The 19,653-nt window shown below is 33.5% G+C and overlaps 1 pseudogene; it reads left to right on the top strand.

Moving 5' to 3' along the window:
* Positions 1 to 2,081: 2,081 nt before the first annotated feature.
* On the top strand, positions 2,082 to 14,453 carry LOC144368238 (barrier-to-autointegration factor pseudogene; annotated as a pseudogene).
* The last annotated feature ends 5,200 nt before the right edge of the window (positions 14,454 to 19,653 follow it).

Here is a 19,653-nt window from a genome sequence, read left to right as displayed (position 1 = left end):
TTGTCCACAAGGCCAGATACTATGCCGATTTATCACACATGCTTGCAATAGTTTTATGAAGCCTAATCTCTGATATGAGATTTTTAATAACCAGTGATTAAGAGAGGTAACTAGTAAATTTACTTCTGTCATGTTTTACATAAAACAAGAGTTAGTATTTATAAACAAGGCTAGGCAGTTTGTAATAGCAGATATCATTACTATCAAAAGTCACCCCAGATTATAATTACTAGTAAAAGTAGTCATGACAGGTAAATATTGAGCCTGGTTAATGGAATGTGACCATTTTAGAATTTACACTAAGAACAAACTAAGAAATCAAAAGGCAAAAACTTAGGTACAAAATAATAGTGATTTGCATCTATTAAAACAATTTTCTCTTTTGTCATGCAAGTGATTATATAGTTTCTATTTGAATTTCTTATTTAGGCAGGTAAAGAATGCTTTACAGATCCCTGGTGAGATTAAAGGGGAAAAAATGTTCTGGTGTTCCTAGTGGCAAACTGGTTTGCAAAAGAATCTTTTGAAGAAGATTAACAAGATTTATTATATTTTTAGAAGAGATGCTTCCAATGCCAGAAGAAGAAATGGTGAAATGGTTTAAAATGTTAAGAAAGAGCAGTCTAAGGGAAAGTGCTTATGTGATGGAACTAGAGACCATGATTATAAATAAGTCGATAAAGATATAAGTAAATAATATTTCTAAAAACATTTGTGGACTAATAATGAGGAAAATGGGAGAAAATAATATTTATTATCAAGAAATGTGAACATGGGAAGAATTCAACAAATGTTGATTGATTAAGTATTGTCATTACTAGAAAAATTGGATACAAATCACAAAAAGGTATCATGTCTTTGAAAATCATGGTGCCACCATACCTGGGAAGTATCATCCAGTCTAGATTGCTATAATTCAAGCAAACTCTTAATTCTAATTATGAAGAATTCACATTATGATGAGAAGAAATTGATGGAATCAGAGCTCACAAAACTAAATTATGTGTGGGAAAGGTGGCTCAGGAACTAACATGGACTTGTTTGTCCATTCTAGAATGTCAGGATTAGAGATACAAACCACACATTAACAAAATGGTTTTAAGACAAATAGTACTTGGATAGAATTTAAATCCAATTAGTTAACTTTTACCCTTAGAAATAACATGGGCCGAAAATATTAATAGATTTTAAAAAGTCAAGATATTTGAAATGTATATTCACCCCTAAGTTTAAGGCTGAAGTCAAGGAAGACAACCATGCTCTCCTTCAATTATACTTTTTCTCTACTGTCAAGTACAATAGCTTGGAAGAAAGAACAGGTAAGACATTTCTGTTTAATTCAATCAACATTATTTTTTGTTGAATGTTTGAGCTTTCAGAGTAAGATGTTGTAAGGTAACAGTTTGCAGGTACTGCAAACTAATAGTGAAAATATATTTCCTTTTTGTCTTGGGTACACAAGAAGACAATGTTTTCTAGCATCCCTTGCAATTAATTATAGGCGTGAGAGTGTATTTTAGAAAGTGGAGTGGATATGTTTACTATTTTTGTATTCAGGTTTTGAGAAACAGGAGATGTTCCCGCCCAGTTTTTCTCTTTGTATGTTGAATATTGATGTCGACAAGATTGTAAGATATGGAAGAATCACAAGGTAGAAGGAGCCAAAAATAGTTCACTTTTGGTCAGATTTCAGAAAATCAACTTGATATATAATTTAGAAACTTCATTTCCATCCAAATTACTAAGATTATATTGCATATTGCTGAAATATGTTATGTTTTGTGGGTGCTATTGCTGGAATGATGTTATGTGTTGTGGGTGCTCAATAAATGTGTGAAAGAGAAAGTTGACATTTCCTGTATCTTCTGCAGTGTCCAGTACAGATTCCCTGCAAACTAAAATCTCAATAAATGTTGGCTTATTAGTACTCTGTAAATCTCATTATGTACATCTTATCTGTTTTCAAATAGTTAAAGTGCTGGTTTTAGCAAAGGTATTCTCATTTATAAGGAAGGAAAAAAAATACAGAATAGACCTTAAAAAAGGAAAAATCTTTGTGAGGTTGTAGGTCTTAAAAGTAGGTGATATGTCTGAAAGCCAAGAATAGGAATAGATATCAAAGAGAATATCCCGGATACCTAAAATATGCAATTGTGATATAATGCAAAGAGAAATGTATAATTTAGAACCCTGACAGTGCAGTTGAAAAGTGCAAAGACTCTACTAGAATTTCACCAGAGCTCAAATTTCAGTTCCTACTGAGAAATTCTGTCCATTACTCAGAATATATTTGAAGAGAATGATAAAGTGAATCAGACGATCACTGCAGTAAAGCCCAGCTCTTCCTCAATGGCAAATCAGATTAATTCAGCCTTCCACTCTAGGAGTCTGACTAAGGAAAGGCATAGCCTTTTCTGAAGATAACCATTATTTCTTTTCATACCTATTGTCCTTTTATAGAAAATATCCTGCTCATGATAAGAAATTATAAGACTTTCGGAGGAGTAAAAATTTGATCCAGAAAGATAACAGTCAATACAAGCAATCTTGAAAATTACCAGGTTGTTTGAATTATCAGGGGTTGATAACAATAATAAAAGGTATGAATAATTGAGGATTGTAGCAGAGATATGGAAATAAAAAAGTAGAAGCAATGCTAGAATATGATCTATGACAATATGGATCAATAAACTTAAAGACAGGACAACTGAAAGCATACAAAGTAAAAATCAAGAAGGAAAGGAGTGAAAATAAGAAGAATATCAGATTTGAAAGAAAAAATCAAGTGGCCTACCACTTGGTATAAAAGAAAAGTTTGAAGACATCTTAACCAAGGACTCCTTTGAAATTGATGGAAATTAACAGAGAAAAATCAACAAAATTGAGAATGAATTTTTGCCAGGTATGTAGTGCACACCTGCCATCCCAGCAACTTGGGAAGCTAAGATAGGATTGCAAGTTCAAGGCCAACCTCAGCAACCTAATGAGGCCCTAAACAACTTAGTGACACCCTATATCAAAATAAATAAAAAGGGCTGCAGATGTGGCCGAGTAGTTATGTACCTCTAGGTTCAATCCTCAGTACCCCCCCCCAAAAAAAAGTGAATTTTAAAAAAATTGATAAATACCTTACAAAACTGATATACTGGCCTGAATAGTATCTCTCTCCAAATCCATGTTCACCTAAAAACTTCACAGTGTGACCTTATTCAGAAATAGGGTTTTTATAGATATAATAGTTCATACTATATAAAGCTGGACCCTAAATCCAATGATTGGGGTCTTTATAAGTCCACATGAAGACATGGGCATAGAAGGACAGCCATGCAACAATAGAGGGAGATACTGGAGTGATGGAATTACAAGCCAGGGAATGTCAAAGATTGCCTGCAACCAGACCTTTCAGAGGGGATCTTGATTTTGGATTGCTGACCTCCAGAATTGTGAGAGAATACATTTCTGTTTTAAGTCACTCAGTTTATGATCATCTGTAGTGGCAGGAAACTAAGAAAAATGATCAAGTTAAAAAGAGAAAACACCAATTGCTTACATCAAGAATGAAAATGAGGACATCATTATAGAGCCTGTTGATATTAAAGACAATAGAAGAGCATGTTATAAACAACTTTATGCCAATAGATTTAGTAAATTAAATTGACATTTAAATATCCTTAAAACACAACTTACCAAAAATGATGTAAGAAGAAACAAAAAGATCTAAAAATAAATATTGAATTGGGAATCCCAAACCTTGACAAAAAGAAAACTCCATGTTCTGATGACTTCAGTGGAGAAATCTATCAAATATTTAGAAGTGTTACTAAGCTCTGCACAAACTCTTTCAAAAAGTAGAAAACAAACTTGTTTTATGAAGCTAGGATAAATCCAGTAACAAATCTTGGATAAAATATTAACAATAAAAGAAAAATCAGTATCTTTTGAGAAAATTTTGGCAAACATTTAAAGGAAATAGATTTTGACAATGCAATCTCTCTCTCTCTCTCTCTCTCTCTCTGTCTCTCTCTCTCTCTCTCTCTCTCATACACACACACACACACACACTCACACACACAGTCACACATTAAGACCAAGTAGAGTTTAACTTAGTAGAGACATTTGAAAAAATCAAAGATTTTATTTGCTTAAAATCAAAATCACTTGTAAAAATTGTTGGGGAAACAGATATTCCCATAGTACAAAAGGGTTAATGAATAGATTATTTGTATAGTTCAGATGGAAAACATGCCTTTATATTGATTTGAGAGGACTAGTTTGCATCACATTAACCAAGTATATTCATCCTTTTTGTTGCTTTAACAAAATACTTGAGGCTAAGTATTTTGAAAAGAAAATAGATATATTTGGCTCAGTTTTGGAGACAGAAAATTCAAGATCAGGTGGCTCCATCTGTTCATTCTGTGGCAAAGTCTCCTTGACTGCCTCATAAAATGTGGAGAAACCGAAAGAACTGGCTATATTCAGAAAGGGTCAAGTGAGTAGGGTGGCTTTGTTTTATAACCTTCAGGGAACTACATTAATGCCTTCCAAGGATTTTGGATCTTTTAAAGCTTTCAACACCACACACTACCAGCCTGGAGCCAAGTTTCGAGGATGTGTCCCTCTGGGGGACAAAATATATCCAAATTATACCACTAAGGGATCCAGTTGAGTCTCACTAAAATTGGGATAAATGGGCAAAATAAGTGCCCCATGATGGGATGTGCTAGCGTCACCTATTAGACCTTCTTATAAATATTTATTAATCTGTGCATAATGAATTTATTGGATCAAATTTTATTTTACCAGAAATACTAAGAGAAAAAAGTTAAATGAAGCAATGAAGTTAAAGACACATTCTTAATGTGGTATTTTAAACAAAGCAACTGGCATAGTATTAAAAATTGTCATGTATTTACACTTCTTGGTAGAATCTCAGATCTTGGAAGGGCAATGATCCCATCTCAACAACTTTTAAAAATGAAATTTTAAGGGGTTGGGGATATAGCTCAGTTGGTAGAGTGCTTGCCTTGCATGCACAAGGCCCTGGTTCAATCCCCAGCAACACACACACACACACACACACACACACACACACACACACACACAAATAATAATAATAGAAATAATAATAAAAGAAATAAAAATTTTAAAAGACACAACAAAAAAGGAAATTTTAAAAAGAATTTTTAAAGAAAAATGATAATCTGTGAAAACAGTATCAGAACAATTAAAATTATGGAGAGGATGATCTTGGCAATAGCCATTTTCTACTCTGTAGGTGTCTTTCACTGATTCTAATCATGGGCAGTGGGGTTTATCTCACACAAAAGGATTGCATTGTGAAATAGAACACAAGTAGGCATTTAACACTTGCCTGAACTAGAGCAACAGATTGGAAAATTGAAGTGCCTCACATAAAATTTATACCAGTTGCTGATATGACAAGCACATCAAAAGTAGTGTTTTTTGAGTATTTGGACAGCACACTCTAAATAAAATATAATTAAGATACATAGAACTTGCATCTAACAATTTCAAAATGGACGTTCATTTCATGTGCATATGGAAAATTTACCAACAAAGGAAATAGTGTTCAGTCAAAAAGCAAGTGTCATGATTTTTCCCTAAGAGCTTTTTAAATTGTGGACCTGAAAGATTAGATTTGGGAGTTAAGCGGTGGGCCTGTTAAATAAAACTGGAAATACATACAATTAACTAATTATGTGTACTAAAGAGAATAATGAAGGATAAGAAAGCATAAGGATAATATAAAATATGCAAAGTGAAGTACGTAGAGAAAAGAAATGGAAATAAAGGGAACGATCTAAGAAACACGGACTGCAGTCACACATGTTTAATTACAGTCCCAATAAAGAGGATAGTGAAGGAAAAAGAAACAACATTTAATAAGATGAAGGTTAAATATTTTCAAATAATGGCAATATCAAATAAGATAAATTTACAAATTTTTATCTCTAAGAAAACCCACACGTATGGACAACATAGATTGCTGAAAACAGTAATGAGAAAAAAAGCAGATGGATAAAAGATACATTATAATCAAAGAGAAACAAAAAATTTCAACTAATTTTGCAATAGAGTAAATGAAAGGAAAAGAAAATGGTGTAGGACTTTTTTTTTTTTTTTGTAAAAAGTTTATGTTGAAATGTACAGGTCTTATATTTCTACTGTTTGAAAAACGTATACACTCATGAAACCCAACCCCCCTAAAAAAACCATTTTTTTCATTCTGGGAAGGTCCCTTGTATCCCTTCCCAGTCCCCATTCTTTCACAAAGGCAACTGACTTTTTAAAATAAGTAATAATCTTTTTTAAATATATAAAATATTAGGATACAATTTGACAATAGTCTTTTAACCATAGATTAATTTTGCTTATATTAGAGTTTCAGAGAAATGCGGTCATACAATATGTGCTATTGTCTGTTCGTCTTTATAATCTCAGAATAATGTTTTAGATATTTATTCAAGTTGTTTCTTGTATTTCATGTTATTGTTGCATGATTTTACATTTTATGAATATACAGCAATTTGTTTATGGATGTTCCTTCTGGTATAAATTTCAGTTGTTTGCAGTTTGAGCTGTATGAACAAAGATGCTACAGACATTTTCATATTGTTCTTTTTGTGTTAAAGTGTTGTCAGTTATCTTGAGAAAATATCTTTTTTTTAATATTTATTTTTTAGGTGTAGATGGACACAACACAATGCCTTTATTTTTATGTGGTGCTGAGGATCAACCCTGGGTCCCGCCTGAGCTGGGCGAGTGCTCTAGCCACAATCCCAGCCCCGAGAAAATATCTTGAACAATTGCTGGATTACAAGGTTGATATATGTGTTAATTTATGGTAAACTGTGACTCCAATTTCCAAAATGATTGTACCATTTTATCCTTTCACCACCAATGTATGAATGCTTCAGTTACTTAATACTTTTGTTAACATTAGTTTTTGTCTACAGATCAGTTTTGTGATATTAAAAACCCTACAACTAATATTTTCTGTAACTAAAGGAAAGTGGTCAAATTTAAGAAATTAAACTTGATACAATAGTAATTAACTACAAAATGCATTCAGATTTTAGTATTTTTTTTCACTAATGTCCTTGACTATTCCAGATCCAATCTAAGATTCCAAGTTACATTATTTATCTCCTTAGAGGTAAGGTGAGGATAAAAGTGAAATTTAATAAACACTGTAAAATGAACACAATAGACACCTTTTCCCCATATCTGCCATTTTGCTTTCAATGGTTTCAGTCACCCATGGTTGACTCTTGTTTGAAAATATTAAATGGAAAATTCCAGGTATGATTGATAGGTTTATAATTGAGTAGTATATCATTTCACCGGTTTGAAAATCATTCCTTTGCCAATGTACCCATGTGGTCTGTGCTGCCTGTCCATTAGTCACTCAGTAACTATCTCAGTTATCACATCAGCTGTTGCAGCTTCATACTGCTTATGTATAAGTAGTTCTCATTTATCTTGATAATGGTTCCATAGCATATTAATAGAGATTCTGGCCCAAAGAAAGGCAGTAAAGTGGTTCCTTTAAGTGAAAAGGTGAAAGCTCTCTAACTTAGGAAAGAGAAAAATCATATGCTGAGTTTGTTAAAATCCATGTTAAGAACAAATCTTGGGGCTGGTGTTGTGGCTCAGTGGTAGTGTGCTCGCCTAGCATGCATGAGGCACTGGGTTCGATCCTCAGCACCACATAAATGTAAAATGAAGATATTGTGTTTACCTAAAACTTAAGAATAAATATTTTTTTTAAAAAAAAGAACAAGTATATCTGTGAAATTGTAAAGATGGAAGAAAATATTCTTACTAGTTAAGTTATAGCCATGGTGTGTGATAAGTGTTTAGTTAAGGTAGAAAAAGCTTTTAATCAGTGTATGTAATTGAACAGTGTACTATTGTATCAAATTAACCTTGGTACAATAGTATTTAACTACAAAATGCATTCAGATTTTACTATTTTTTTTACTAATGTCCTTGTATACATATTATACACAAGGCTCAATACTGTCTGTTTTCAAGCATCCACTGAGGTTTGTGGAACGTATTTCCTAAGGATTAGGGGAGACAATTAAAATTAAAAGGTAATGATGGTCTTTATTTTTTCTTGATTCTTATTTTATTCACACTTTAACTTTTTATATTCATATAATTATATACTACAGATATTGCCAAAATAGTATAGAATCCCAATGACCTTCACCCTGTTTTCTCCCAGTGAAACTATCTTTTATAAATGTAGTAAGATATTTGAATTAGGAAATTGCCAGTGGTTCACTGTTACCTAGGCTACACATTTCTATTTTTACATATTTTACACGTATTGATTTGTGTATATGTGAGTGTACGTAATTCTTGTCATTTTAGACAAAGTGGACAATTGTAAAGCCACCAGAATTAAGATACAGAACTATCACATAATCACAAAGGAAATGCCTCATGCTAATCCTTTATAATCAATCATACCTCATCTTTGTCCTCCTGAAACCACTAATCTTTTCTCTATCTCCATAAATTTGTCATTTGAGGAATGTAATATAAATATAATTATACAGTATATAGTCTTGTGAGTGACCATTTTCCTACTACCCAGAGTGCATTTTGATCTAGCCACATTGTTCATGCATCACTAGTTATTCTCCTTGTTAATGAAGGACATTCCATTGTATAGATGTGCCAGAGTTTGTTTAGCCAATCATCTAGAAAAACTAGGGACAACAGGAACTTACCTCAACATTGTAAAAGCTATCATGCTAAGCCTCAGGCTAGCATCATTCTAAATGGAGAAAAACTGAAGGCATTCCCTCTAAAATCTGGAACAAGACAGGGATGCCCTCTCTCACTACTTCTATTCAATATAGTTCTTGAAATACTGGCCAGAGAAATTAGACAGACAAAAGAAATTAAAGGCATAAAAATAAGAAAAGAAGAACTTAAATTATCACTATTTGCGGATGACATGTTTCTGTTCCTAGCAGACCCAAAAGGGTCTACAAAGAAACTACTAGAGCTAATGAATGAATTCAGCAAAGTGGCAGAACATAAAATCAACATGCATAAATCAAAGGCATTCCTGTATATCAGTGACAAATCTTCTGAAATGGAAATGAGGACAACCACCCCATTCACAATATCCTCAAAAAAAAAAAAAAAAAGTTCTTGGGAATCAACCTAACAAAAGAGGTGAAAGATTTATACAATGAAAACTACAGAACCCTAAAGAGAGAAATAGAAGAAGATCTTAGAAGATGGAAAAATATACCCTGTTCATGGATAGGCAGAACTAACATCATCAAAATGGCAATTCTACCAAAAGTTCTCTATAGGTTCAATGCAATGCCAATCAAAATCCCAACGGCATTTCTTGTAGAAATACATAAAGCAATCATGAAATTCATATGGAAAAATAAAAGACCCAGAATAGCAAAAGCAATTCTAAGCAGGAAGAGTGAATCAGGCAGTATAGCGGTACCAGACTTCAAACTATACCACAGAGCAATAGTAACAAAAATAGCATGGTACTGGTACCAAAACAGGTGGGTGGACCAATGGTACAGAATAGAGGACACAGAGATCAATCCACAAAATTACAGCTATCTTATATTTGACAAAGGTGCTAAAACATGCAATGGAGAAAAGATAGCATCTTCAACAAATGGTGCTGGGAAAACTGGATATCCATATGCAACAAAATGAATCTGAATCCCTTTCTCTCGCCATGCACAAAAGTTAACTCAAAATGGATGAAGGAGCTTGATATCAAAACAGAGACTCTGCATCTGATACAGGAAAATGTTGGCTCCAATCTACATACTGTGGGGTAGGGCTCCAAATTCCTTAATAGGACACCTATAGCACAAGAGTTAAAAACAAGAATCAACAAATGGGACTCACTCAAACTAAAAAGTTTTTTCTCAGCAAGAGAAACAATAAAAGGTAAATAGGGAGCCTACATCCTGGGAACAAATTTTTACTCCTCACACTTCAGATAGAGCCCTAATATCCAGAGTATACAAAGAACTCAAAAAATTATGTGTGTTTTTGCTGTTCTTTGATAATAGCCATTCTAATATGGGTGGGGTGATATTTCACTGTAATATCAATTTGCATTTCCCTAATGGCAAATGGTATTGAGTATTTTTCCATATAGTTATTGGTCATTGTATTTCTTGAGAAAAGTGTTTGTTCAGATCATTTAGATTATTTATCCTTTTAAAAATTTGATTATTTCTGTTTTTTAGAGATTTATAATTATACATAATAGTTGGGTTCATCCTGACAAACTTGTACATGCATGGAAATCAATTTCAGTTCATGATCTCTCCCCTATTCCTTCTCATCTTCCTTCCTCTTTCCCATTTCCTTCCTCTACTCGACTTTGTTTTACTCTTCTATTATTATATTTGATTGATTCAATATATTTTACTATCCTCCTCTTCCCCTTTCCTTTATTTTTCTATAGCTTCTGCATATGAGAGAAAACATTCTCTTTTTTCCTATTGTTTTTTGAATTCTTTATATTGCATATTAATCCTCTGCAGATGAATAGCTAGCAGACATTTTCTCCCATTCTGTGGATTTTTCTCCTAACTATTGTTTGTTTCCTTTGCTCTGAAGAAGCTTTTTGATTTGATATAACCCCATTTGTCAGTTCTTGCTTTTGTTTCTTGTGCTTTTGGAATCCTATCCAGAAACTCATTATTTGTACTAATGTCTCGAAGTATTTCCCCTGTGTTTTCCTAGTGTTTTCAGAGGTTCAGATCTTTAGTTTATGTCTTTCATACTCTTTGAGTTTTTCTTTTTTTTTTTTTTTAACAGAGTGAGAGAGAGGAGTCAAGCTTCAGTTTTCTGCATGTGGATATCTAGTTTTCCCAGAACATTTGTTAAGAGGCTGTCCTTTCTCCATGGTATGGTTTTGGCACCTTTATTGAAAATCAGTTAGCTAAAAATGTGTGGATGTATTTCTGGATTTTCTATTTTCTTCTATTGGTCCACATGTCTGTCTTAATGCCAATACCATGCTGTTTTTGTTACCGTGGTTTTATGGTATGTCTTGAAATCAGTTACTGTGATGCCTCTAGCTTGGCTCTTTTTGCTCAAGATTCCGTTTGTTATGTAGGGTCTCTCAGATTTCATATGAATTTTAGAGTTGTTTTTTCTAGTTCTGCAAAGAATATCATTGGTAATTTAAGAAGAATTTCATTAAATCTGCAAATTGCTTTGGGTAGTATAACTATTTTAACAGTACTTATATTTCCAGTCTATGAACATAGATCTTTTCAATGTGTATGTGTGTATTTCCATTTTTTAAATTATATTTTTATAATTTTCATTGTAGAGTTTTTTCCTTTTTGTTAAGTTTGTTCTTGGGTATAGTTTTTTATTTTATTTTATTTTTGTAGCTATTGTGAGTTGGATTGCTTTCATGATTTCTTTCTCAGTGAATTCGTTATTAGTATATAAAAACAGATACTGATTTTTGTATGTTGATTGTGTTTCCTGCAGCTTTACTGAATTAATAGTCTTCATGGAGTCTTTCTGATTTTTCTTTGTATAGACTCATATCATCTGCAAACAGGGATAATTTGACTTCTTCCTTTCCTATTTTTATGCTTTTTAATTTTTTTCTCTTACTTTATGCTCTGGCTAAGTATTAATTTAACTCTAATTCTAGATTGCTGAGAATGGACACCCTTGTTTTGTCCTGATCTTAGAGGAAATGCCTTCAGTCTTTTTCCCTTCAATAGGATGCTATGTGTTTGTCATATTCAGCTTTTATTATGTTAAGGCCTGATTGTTCTATATATAATTTCTATTCAGGGTTTTATCATGAAGAGATGTTGAATTTAATCAAATATTTTTCTATAACTGTTGAGATAATCATTTGACTTTTTATTCTTTATTTTGTGTGTGTTGAATCAACCTTGCATCTGTGAAGTGAAACCATGTGATCATCATGTCTGATTTTTGAAATATGCTATTGAATTTTATTTTCAAGAGCTTTGTTTAGTATTTTTGCATCTATGTTCATCAGAGATATTGGACTGTGTTTGTTTTTGCTGATGTTATATACTCATTAGAAGAGGTGTCAAGGTAATGCTGTCCACATAAAATGAGTTAGAAAGGGTTCCCTCTCTTTTAATCTATGGTATATTTTGAGGAGCATTGTTGTTCTTTAAATGTTTCATTAAATTCAGCAGTGAAGCCACCTAATTTTGGCTCATTGTTAGAAAACTTTTAAAAATTGCTGGTTTAATATCATTACTTGTTTTCACTTTATTCAGATTTTTATATGATTGGTTTAATTTTGATAGGTTATGTTTCCATATATTTGTTCATTTCTTCTAGATTTTTCCAATATGTTAACTTATAATATTTTATAAACATAATGATTCTTTTAATTTCTGTAATATCAGTTGTAATGTCTCTTTCTTCACCTCTAATTTTATTTATTTGGCATGTGCTGTCTTTTGACTTGTCTAGTTAATTTTTTATAATTTTGTTTAACCCTTCAATGAACCAACTCTTTGTTTCATTGATCATTTTATTGTTCTTTTAGGACTCTATTTCATTTATTTCTGCTCTTGTCTTTATAATTTTTCCTTCTATTAATTTTGAGTATTTTTTATTTTATAAAATCTTGAGATGCAACATCAAGTTGTTTATTTGAAATCTATTTTTTTTAATGTAGCATTTATTGCTATAAACTTCCCTCTTAGTACTGCTATTGTTGTATCCCACAGATTTAGGTATGTTGTATTTTCATTTTAATTTGTTTCAAGGATTTTTTTTAACTTTCCTCTGACCTCCTCAGTGACCCACTGCTTATTTATAAGTGTCTTCAGTCTCCATGTTTTTGTGTAATTTCTCAAGTTTTTCTTGCTATTGATTTGTAGTTTCTTCCTATTATGATAAAAAGATAACATAATATGATTTCAATTTTTTAAAATTTTCTAAGACTTGTTTTGTGACCTAATATGTGGTCTGTTCTAGAGAAAGTTGTACATCATGATGAAAAGATTGTATGTTCTTTAGCTATTGGAGAGAACATTCTGTAAGTATCCATCAAGCCCATTTGATCTAAGGCGTAGTTTAACTCTGATGTTTCTTTTCTAAATTTTTATCTGGATAATCTACCCATTCGTGACAGTGAGGTATTGTTGTATTAAAGGCCCCAACTGAGGTGTGGCCAGGAATGGCCGAGTGGTGAGAGCAGCCCTTACAGAGATGCCTATTAAGCTCCATCAAGATGACAGCCCCCCCAAAGCATGGAGATTTCATGGCAGAAACTCTTGGGGAAAGCCAGTGGGGAGCCTGGCTGGGTTTGGTGAAGTCCTGGGCAAGAAGCTGGAAGAAAGGGGCTTCGACAAGGCCTGTGTCATCCTTGGTCAGTTTCTGGTGCTAAAGAAAGATGAAGACCTCTTATGGGAATGGCTGAACAACACTTGTGGCGCATTGCCAAGCAGTCTCCGGACAGCTTTGGGAATGCTTCAAGAATGGTGTGACTCCTTCTTGTGATGTTCTCTGGGAGCCATCAATCTCAGCCCCATTATCAAGTCTCCAGAGTTTGCAGCTGAGTGGGGCTCCTTGTGTTCTACAAAGGAAAAGATTGCTGTTGACATTCTCCAGGGTCTTTTGTGCTGTGCCCCTCCCCTGACTCAGGCAATGGCAAGGCCCTACCGAGGTGGATGGCGCAAGGCATCCATCCTCTGGAGGAGCGCAGTATGTTTCTGGGAATGGGCTGATTTGTTTTTGTATTCCTTTAATAAGTATAGTTTTGATTTCTCATATGACCATTAAGTATAAAGGAAAAATCACGACTTTCCCAATTAATGCAACTACTTCTAAAGCATAGATCTGTTTGCTCTAAATGCAATGATTCAGCTGTGGAGTGTAAATTGTTAATGTCTAAAGAAAAACTCCCTGTATTCCTGTCAAGGAAGTTTTTGAGAAATTAAATTAAAATCTAGAGAAGAAAAATTATTGTTAAGAAGATAGATTAGTACTTAGTACTGGGCAACTTGTTCTTGTTCCTGTGCACAATGGTTTGTGCTCTTACTTCTGTTTGATTAAAAGTAATAACAAGTCAACCCCTTGCCGTAACCATGGCACCGGTTCCAGTCAGTAAGTCAAGAAAGAATAGTCAAGGTATAGGCCAATAGTTTGGGACATTTGTAACTATTATTAAAAGTTAACTAAGCAGAAACAGCTCAAAGCAAAACACGAACTGAAAGTACAAATGCTTACTTATGCATAAGCCAAGATACATTCTTCTATTCTAATTGTAGCTACGTAATATTTTGTTTTGTTTGAATAATGATTCCTGTTTTGTAACCACAAAGTACTGTAAGCCTGCCAAAATGAAAAGTATATATGATCAACTTCACAAGTAAAGATTGGGATCAACACCTTCACTTTGGTGTCTGTGTTGTTTCTCTACCCCCTCTTTCGCTGACTCCTCACCATCCGTTCGTCTCCTGAGACCCCCTGTTGGAACTGGTCTCCGACACTTTTGGAGTTCTCTCCCTTTACCATTTCAATCTTTTTGGAATTTTTGCTCTTGCATGCAGCTCCCTTCCTCTTTCCTCTCCCAGTTACATGGAAACCATTAACTGCCTTTTCTGATTGGATTCTGAGCGTCTTCCCTCACCCCACCTTCACCTCTGGTCTGTTTGATGCCATTTGGCACCTTTTTTTTTTTTTTGGCATAACAGTCACTGTCCTTGGAAAGTTTTTTAGATCAAAAAAGTCAGTAGCCTCAAAAATAAATAAATAAATAGATAGATAGATAGATAGATAGATAGATAAAATAGCCATATAAATAAATTAATAAAGGCTCCAACTATTAGTAAAGCCTGTCTCTCCTTTCAAGTCTAATAGTGTTTTATTTTGTTTTCAATAAAACTGAGTGCTCTATAATCCCAGCAGCTCAGGTAGCTAAGCACAGGATCGCTAAGCAACTCAGTGAGACCCTGTCTAAATAAAAAATACAAAATAGGGCCGGGGATGTGGCTCAGTGTTTGAGTGTCCCTGAGTTCAATCCCTGCTAACCACCCTCCCACTTCAGAAAAAAACAACCACCAAAAAGCTGCTCCATTATTTGGTTAATATAGATTTTTAATAATCATTATATCTTCTTGATGAATTGATTCCTTGATCATTCTATAGTGACCTTCTTTGTCTCTTCTGTTTTTCTTTTAATGACTATTTGTCAGGTATAATTGTAGCTATTCCTTGCTTTTGGATCCATATGATTGGAATATCATTTTCTATCCTTCCTCTTGATCACTCTGTATGTGTCCTTACAGGTTAGGTGAGATTATTGTAGGCAACATATTGTTGGGTCTTAATTTTTTTTATATTCATTAAGCCACTCTGTGTTTTTTAACTGGCAAATTAAGACCATTTATATTCAGAGTTATTAACAAAAGGTATGGACTTGCATCTGTCATTTGGTTGATTTTTTTCTAGTTGATTTGAATACTCTTTGATTCTTCCTCTCTTATTCATATTTATGGTTTGGTGGTTTAGTATATTGATAATGTTTTATTCTTTTTTATTCATCTTTCATGTAACTGTTCTTCTCATGGGATTTATACTTCCATGTGCTTTCATTGTGGCAGTTATCTTTCTTCCACTTCTGGGTGTAAGTTTCCTTTAAGTATCTTTTCTTTATAGAAACAATTTATTTCTTAATATTCTCTCACAAAAATGTAAAAACATAAAATATCAATTTTATTTTAAAGCATAAAATTCTGATATAAATTCCAACTCAAATATAACAGTACTTTTTAATAATTAGATTAAGTCTATTTGTTGAGAATGAGAATGAGAAATAGAATATCATTAAGTTGATGCTTTATGTATTGTTTGTATTTTTTCTTTTTAGTTATAAGTGACAATAGAGTCTATAGGCATACTTATAGAAACATGGAGCATATCTTATCCTCATTAGGATTCCAGTCTTACGGATGTACATGATGTTGAGATTCACTGTGGTGTGTTTATATATGAACATAAGAAAGTTATATCAGATTTATTCTATTTTCCTTTTCATATCCCCTTTCCATTTTTTTCATTCTTCTTTGTCTAATCCATTGAACTTCTATTCCCCCCCCCTTCTGTGTGAGTATCTGCATAAGAGAAATCATTTGACCTTTGGTTCTGGGGGATCAGCTTATTTCACTTAGCAGCAGAGTCTTCAGATCCTTCCATTTACTGGCAAATATCATGAAGCCATTTTTCTTTATAGCTAAGTAATATTCCATTGTGTATATATACTACATTTTCTTTATTCATTCATCTGTTGAAGTGCATTTAGGTTAGTTTTATAGCTTAGCTATTGTGAATTAAGCTGCTATAAACATTGAGGTGGCTACACAATTGTAGTATGCTGATTCTAGATCCTTTGGAATATATATGGATGAATGATATAACTGGATCAAAGGGTGGATCCATTCCTAGTTGTTTTTTGAGGAATCTCCATACTGCTTTCCAGAATGGTTGCACCAATTTGCATTCTTACCGGCAACTGACTAGTGTACCCTTTCCCCCACATCCTTGCCAACATTTATTGTTACTTCTTTTTTTAAAAAAAATGATCTAATAAATAAATGACAGAAGAATGTATTACAATTCTTATTACACATATTACCACAAATTTTCATATATCTGTTTGTATATAAAGTATTTTGACACCCAATTCATGTCTTCATACATGTACTTTGGATAATGATGTCTATCACATTCTGCCATCCTTGCAAATCTCCTGCTTGCTCCATTTCCCTCTCACCCCTCTTCCCTATCTAGAATTCATCTATTCCTCCCATAGTCCCTGTCCCTACTCCACTATGAGTCAGCCTCCTTATTGTTACTTCTGTTCTTGATAATTGCCATTCTAACTGGAGTGAGGGGAAATCTCAGTGTAGTTTTAATTTGCATTTCTGTAATTGCTAGAGATGTTGAGCACTGGAAGATGGAAAGTTCTCCCATGTTCTTGGATAGGCAGAATTAATATCATCAAAATGGCCATACTACCAAAAACACTGTACATATTTAATACAATTCCTATTAAAATTCCAATGACATTGTTCATAGAAATAGGAAAAGCAGTGAGGAAATTCATCTTCGTTATGTCCCCAGAGAGGGCTCCAGCTTTTTGAAATCAAGAGCGGAAATTATGTGTAGTTTAACTCTGATGTTTCTTTTCTAAATTTTTATCTGGATAATCTACCCATTCGTGACAGTGAGGTATTGTTGTATTAAAGGCCCCAACTGAGGTGTGGCCAGGAATGGCCGAGTGGTGAGAGCAGCCCTTACAGAGATGCCTATTAAGCTCCATCAAGATGACAGCCTCCCCAAAGCATGGAGATTTCATGGCAGAAACTCTTGGGGAAAGCCAGTGGGGAGCCTGGCTGGGTTTGGTGAAGTTATTGTGTATGGAATAGTCTTCCTAATTTCTTTTTCATCAGATTAATTATTGGAGTATAGGAAAATAATTGATTAATATATGTTGATGTTGTACCTTGCTACTTTGCGAAATGTGTTCATCAGCTCTAGACCTCTTCTGGTAGAGTTTTTTGGGTCTTCTAAAGGTAGGATCATGCCATTGACAAGTAGATAATTTGACTTCTTTTCCTGTTTGAATGCCTCTAATAGCATTCTCTTGCCTGATTGCTCTGGCTAGAATTTCAAGGACTTTTGTATGCAGTCTGCCATTATTTTAAGAATTTTTGCATATATGTTCATCAAAGATATAAGTGTAAAGCTTTTTCCTTGATGAATTTGTGTCTGGTTTTGGTATCAGGATGATAATGAATTTAGCAGTGTTTCTACTTTTTCTATTTCATTGAATAATTTGATCAATGAAAATTTCATTGATAGATTTTAAAGGTTCAATAGAACTTGTCTGAGAATCCATTCAGTCCTGGACTTTTCTTTGTTGGAAGGCTTTTGATAGCTGCTTCAGTTTTACTACTTGATATTGATTTATTTAAATTTTCTATGTCTTCATTGTTTAATTTGGGTAGGGGATATGTCTCTAGGAATTTGTCAATATCTTTAAGATTTTCTAACTTATTAGAGATTTTCAAAATAGTTTATAATGAGTCTCTGGATTTCTGTAGTATCTCTGATGATATTTCCTTTTTCAGCTCTAATTTTATTAATTTGTGACTTCTTTGTCTTTATTTTGGTTAGTTTGGCTAAGGGTTTATCAGTCTTGTTCATTTTTTTTTAATACTGGGAATTTAACCAATGGGTACTTTACCACTGAGCTACATCCCTAGCTCTTTTTTTGTTTAATTTCTGATTTTGAGATAGGGTCTCAATAAGTTGCTTAGGGTCTTGCTAAGTTGCTGAGGCTAGCCTTCAGTTTGCCATCCCCCTGGCTCAGCCTCCTGAGCCACTGGGATTACAGGTGTATACTACCATGCCCAGCTCAATCTTTATTCTTAAAAAAAACTCTTTGATTCATTGATTCTTTGTATTGTTTTTATTCTCAATTTCATTGACTTCAGTTCGATTTTAATTATTTCCTGTCCTCTGCTAATTTTGGTGTCAGTTTATCTTTTTGTAGGGCCTTGAGGTGTAATGGTAGATTATTTATTTAGAATATTTCTATTTTTTAATGTGTGAAATCAGTGCTATAAAATTTGTTATTAGAACAGCTTCATATTGTCACAGAAATTTTGATATGTTGTATCATTTGTTCTTACTTTTTTCTAAGAATTTTCTAATTTATCCCCTGATTTCTTCTGCTGTCCATTTATCATTTGAAAGAGCATTATTTAATCTCCAGATGTTAGAGAGTGATTTCTGTTTTTATCTTATTGTTGATTTCTAATTTAATTTCAATATACTATGATAGGATACAACAATTCATTCTCTCTCTCTCTCTCCCTCCCTCCCTCTCCCTCCCTCTCCCTCTCCCTCTCCCTCTCCCTCTCCCTCTCCCTCTCCCTCTCCCTCTCCCTCTCCCTCTCCCTCTCCCTCTCTTTTGTATTTGCTAAGGTTTGCTTTGTGATTTTAAATTGATCTATTTTAGAAAATGCTCCAGGTGTTGCTGAGAATAAAATGAATTCATTGATTGATGGATGAAATAGTCAATAGATATCAGTTAGGTCCATTTAATGAATAGTATTTTTTTAGTAAGGAAGAATCTTTGCTTAGTTTATGTCGGACGGTCCATCTATTGGTGAATGAGGTGTGTTGGAAATCACCCAGTGTTATCTTATTGTGGTCTCTTTGATTCTTTATGTTGAGAAGGGTTTGTTTTATGTATGTAAATGCATCATGGTTGGGGCTAAACATTTACGATAATTTATTGTTGTTGGATGATGCCCTTAGGCAGCATGAGGTGAACTTCTTTTTCTCTACTGATTTATTTTGCCTCGAAATCCACTTTGATATGAGAATAGCTAACCCTAATTGCTTTGAGCTACCATTTGCATGGTATATAATTTCCCATTATTTCACCTTTAGACTATGAATGTCTTTGTTTGTAAGATGAGTCTCTTGTAAATATCATATTTTTGGGTTCTGTTTTTTCATCCAGACAATCTCTTTTTGATTGAATAGTTTAGACCATTTATATTCAGTATTATTATACAGAGG

This window comes from Ictidomys tridecemlineatus, chromosome 11, assembly GCF_052094955.1.
Source record: "Ictidomys tridecemlineatus isolate mIctTri1 chromosome 11, mIctTri1.hap1, whole genome shotgun sequence".
Classification (NCBI taxonomy): domain Eukaryota; kingdom Metazoa; phylum Chordata; class Mammalia; order Rodentia; family Sciuridae; genus Ictidomys; species Ictidomys tridecemlineatus.
Note: the sequence above shows the minus strand (reverse complement) of the source record. Positions and strands in the feature narration are given on the sequence as shown.